The sequence below is a fragment of the Octodon degus genome, unplaced genomic scaffold (genome assembly GCF_000260255.1).
Source record: "Octodon degus isolate 3935 unplaced genomic scaffold, OctDeg1.0 scaffold00044, whole genome shotgun sequence".
NCBI classification, from domain to species: Eukaryota; Metazoa; Chordata; class Mammalia; order Rodentia; family Octodontidae; genus Octodon; species Octodon degus.
In genome coordinates, this window is record NW_004524620.1 from 6,207,846 (window position 1) to 6,212,841 (window position 4,996).

General features: G+C 37.9%; 1 pseudogene; it reads left to right on the forward strand.

Moving 5' to 3' along the window:
• The first annotated feature begins 1,307 nt into the window (after positions 1-1,307).
• On the forward strand, positions 1,308-2,149 carry LOC101570538 (annotated as a pseudogene).
• The last annotated feature ends 2,847 nt before the right edge of the window (positions 2,150-4,996 follow it).

A 4,996-nucleotide genomic window follows, 5' to 3' on the forward strand; every position in this document is an offset into this window, starting at 1 on the left:
AACAGCAGTACTTACTTCTTTCTAATTGTAACTTGGTACACATTGATGAACCTTTCTTGATCTCTCTCCTCTCCCCAGACTGTGATATCTACCATATTCTCAACATCTGTGAAGTTAACTACCTTTACTTTTCATGTATGAAATCATATGGCGCCTTTCTTTCTTTTCCTGACATATTTCCCATGATGCATCTACCTCCATTCCTATCCTAATCCAATACCGCTCACGGTTAGGGTAGAATAACAATCGATTGTGCGAATCCACCACAGTTTCACCTTCGGTTGACCAACAGAAGGCGCCTCAGTCATTGCCCTTTTTCGCCTCTTGCGCAGAGCGCTGCCGTGAACGGTGAAATGCAGATGTCTGTCTCAGTACTGATTTCATTTCCTTCGGACGTATAGCAAGTGGTGGGATTTTAAAGGCATACAGAAGTTCTACGTTTTAAGGAGCTTCTGTGTCACATTCCCTACAAGTTGTACTGTCACCTTCACAGCAAGTACTCTAGGCAATACGATTCAGCCTAGGAGGAGTGTAGGGAAGGAGTCAGGCCAGGCAGTGGGAGAAATGTTATTCTCTCTAGCAAGTACTAATTCTGGTGTTCTCTGGCACAGCCAAGTCAGCATAATTAGAAGATACACATAATTATAATTATGTATAATGGTAAGATATAATTCATTATTGGTATAATTGTGTTATTATATTTGTATTATGTTGTATATTACAAAAACCGAGAACAGAAAGCTGATCACACTACAGATGAAGAAGCAGTAACTACTTTTAAAATTTTTATTTTATGTATTTAGTATAAGGTCTCACTACACAGATCAGACTCTTAGTGGTCCTCCAGCTTTCAGCCTCCCAAGCGCTGGGATTGCAGGCACGCACCACCACACCCAGTCTCAGTAGGCATCTCAGTGCACTCCAGGGGCAGAGTTGGCATGGCAGGCCGGGGATCGAACCCTGATCCCTCCATCTGCCTAAGCAGGTGCTTTAGTCCTCTGAGTCCTCTGGCCTGCCCTAACTATTTAATATTATGGCTATGCTAGTTATCCTAAATTGGTCACTAACCAATGTATATGTGAAACACAGCTTAACATTTTCTCTCTCTAATAGGTACAAATTCTGTGTCATTTGAAAAATAAAACACTAATTAAATATTGTTCCAATCCACCAGAAGTTAATAGGCAACGATGGAATGAATTTTTGATACAAAATTCAAAATGATTAAAGTCAAAAAGTTCTTTCCTGTGGCACAGTTGGAGAAGAAACTCTTTGAGATCAAGAAAAAGTGGTGAAAAAAACCAGAAATGGATCCTTGTAACTATATGACACCTGATACAGCTATAGAAATTGAAAATCAGAGTGATAACTCTTCATCTGGTAGTAGCTTATTTGAAACACAATTTGTACCTTCCTTATCTCTTCCTTACCTAAATGGACTTAAAGAAAATCCATGGGGAAATTTGTTCTTATACCCAAAAGTGTTCAAACAGATTCATTAAGTGACGCATCCATAGAACCAAGACCATTGATTTTGAAGGCTATTTTTGAAAGATTCAAGAAGAAGAAGAAATGTAAGGAGAGGAAATACAAGTCAAAATTAACACCAAAAGGAAAAACAAAAGGAAAGAGAAACACTAGAAGTTCACAAATACATAACAAAAAAATCAAAGTAAAAGGACCTACGTTTCCAATTTTACAATCTGAGGATGGAAGGAAGCCATTACCTTGCAGGAAAATCTTAAGTTTTGAGAAAGCTGTTGCAAGAGGATTTTTTAACTACATTGAAAAATTGAAATATGAACACCACCTTCAGGAATCATTGAAACAAATGAATGTTGGTAAAGATTTAGAAAAGGAAGACTTCAGTAGTCGTAGATACAAATACTTGGATGATGGTGGCTCCACTTCTCCTACTGAAGAGTCAGAAGCAAAAGATGAGATAGCACATCTTGAGCATGATGCATGTGATAACAAATTAGTAGGGGAAAGTTGTTTCATTATAAGTTCTGAATTTCCAAACAAGATCAATGTGTATTTATCACAAGTAAACAATAAAGAAGATGTTTTGTTTATAAAGAGAATTATTTCTAAGGTCAGAAATAATGGACAGAGGGCAGAAAGATCTGAAAAGGAGATAAACATGTGAATGTCAAAGAAGGTGGTGGTACATGAAGATGCCTTTTTTCTTAAAGGCTTCTGTTTGCCTGGAGTTGAAGATATGTCTTACTGTGTTGGACCATGTTTGCTTAAATGTAATAATTGCATATCCTAGAGGTCTGTACTGCTATGAATAGATTAGGAAATGAATGACCTTAATTCATGTTTAGAAAAGGTGTCAGAGCAAGGCAGATCTGTCCACTATAAGTGCAAGGCTCCAAAAATGTATTGCTGGATGATATTGGATATAGGACCACAGGTGTCATTGTCCATACTTCAAATGGAGATAGAAGAATTGTGGCAAGGCAGATGGGATGGCCGGATTAAGCTTCAGTTCTTTTAAAAAGGGATACCCTGAAAACAGCCTCATTGAAGTAACCTTAATGAATATTAAATCACTTGAAATTTTCTTTAAGTAAAAAATTGACTTAAAAAAATAAAGTCAAAAAGTGATCCTGTTGGCATAAGTTGGATTTTCCGTATTCTTTGGTACTGTTAGAAAATAAATTTGACACACAGAAACCTCTGTTTTGATTTTAAGACCACAACACGCTAATCTCTGGAGGTAAGAGTGAATCGTAAATGCACTGGTATTTTCAAAAACTACCACCCTGCTTTAAGTAATCTAAACCCTTATGAGCAATCTAAGCTTATCTGGAAACTCCAATAATCCTTTGCACTGGGAATGCAATGGTTAGCAGTAAGGGATCAGCAAGCTCTTACCTGAAACCTCACATAGGACACTGAGCAGGAGTAAGAGCAAACCAAAAATTAGCACAGCTTAAGAAAATTAAATGCAATAGCTAATTACTACCCCTATGTGGAAACATATAATCAAACTATGCACAAACCATCACTGTAGATAGATAATATTAACAAAGCCTCTAGACAAACTTCTATTATATAATTTTTGCTATAGTGGAGGCTTTATTTTTGAGAGCAGCCAGTAGCCACACTTGGCAACTAAACACTCAAAGGTGAATATTGTAATTTAGAGCTTAAGTTTTAATTTGATGCCTTTTAAATTTAAATAGCTGCAGGTAGGTAATGGAAGTTGTACTAGACAGTTCATGTCTCTTGCCAATATTTCAACAAAAGTTAACAGTGATAAAAAGAGATAGGAAAATGCAAGACAGGAAAATATGGGTAGCAAAAGCAGTTCAGCACATACTACATAGTCTGAAATTTTGGATATGTATATTCCTATTTTACAGAGAAACAGAGCAAAACAAGTAGACGCATAGAAGAAGCAGGATGGGAAGGGGTTTCCAGCGAAGTCTCCATGTCAGCCTGACACCATAGGAAGATTTAGCAAATAAATTGGTCAAAGGCGTTTTGCTATCTCTAAGAAGAAACATCGTTTCATTCCTTTACAAATCTGTCATTGAATGCAAACTACATTAAAAGGAGAAAACTTCTCAGTAAATTCTGGCTCTCTCTCTGTCTGAGTAAAATCATCCAAAGAAGCCACAGTGCAAATGCTAAGGACTCACAAACGGGGAAGCTGGAGGATGGATTCGCAGCACCTCTGAGCTGATGTCCAAGCACAGGCAGCCTCAGCAAGACAGGACGTGCGGGGGTGCGAAGTCAGAGAAACTTCCGCAGTGGCGGTGTTTAAAGTGTGGGTACCTATAATATTTAAATCGCAATGGAATACCCATCTCTGACAAAACTAAACAAAAAAGGGGATACAAATGAAGGACCATTTTTGTATCTATATATACAAAATAGTTAAGATAAATATGCAGCTACATTCTCTTAATCCAATGAGAAGAAAGATTTGTACTAAAAGTGTTTGGACAGGATATCGTGTCTGCCTCTTGTACTGTGAATAACTACTATGAAGACAACAATATGCAATGCATTAATTATTGTAACTGTCCTACTAACCTGTTTTGAAACTGTATCATTGCTATTTGTTTCTCAATAAAATTTAAAAAATTAAAAAAAAAAATGAAGTGTGGGGCCTACGTAGCATCAGCAGGATTGGGAACTGGTTAGAAGTGCCCATTCTCAGACTGTTATTCTTCATTATACTATTGATCCAGTTTTGTGTACTAATATTCTTTAAAACATATACATTAGGAAATTCCATTATCTGAAACCCCACATGCATTTTTTTCTTTTCTTCTTTCCTTTTCTTTTCTTTCATATTCACTATATCAATTTCTCCTTATGTCCCAAGTGTTTAATCAATGTAGGCCTTTTAACTTTGCATTATTTTCTTCTACTCTGCCATTCCTCATGTATTTCAAGTATTTGAAGCTTAAGCTATGATTAAAATAAGTCTTTGAGGCTGGCGAGATACATCAGTGGGCTAAGTGAGCTATCTTTGGCAAGCTCAGGGACAAGTAATCCATCTCAGTCCCACATGAGGTGCTGGCCACTTCCCCCCTTCCCCTCCTGGGGCCCGCTGAGCCTGCAACAGAGTCCAGGCGTGGTGGCACACACCTGTAATCTTAGCGCTTGGGAGACTGAAAACAAGAGGATCACTATGAGTCCGAGCTGCATAGAGACACCTTGTACCAAAAACACAAATGAAAGTAGGTCTACAAAACACAGGAGATGAGGATTGTATCTGTTTCTTGGACCACTAGGGTGCAGAGCTTCAAGGGAGACACTCCAGGTTACAGTAGTTCTGAGAGGAAGAGGAGACAGCGACTAGGCAGGGGCTTTGCACAGCCTTGGGCGTATCTCTCAGACCCAAATGCCGTATGTCTGCTTCAGGCTTTCAACAAAGAATATAACTTTCTTACTCAGCTTTCTATCTCGTACAAGTTCTTTATTCCACTTAACTAACATTGAAGTTCTTGCAGCAAGCAGACTAACAAAATTT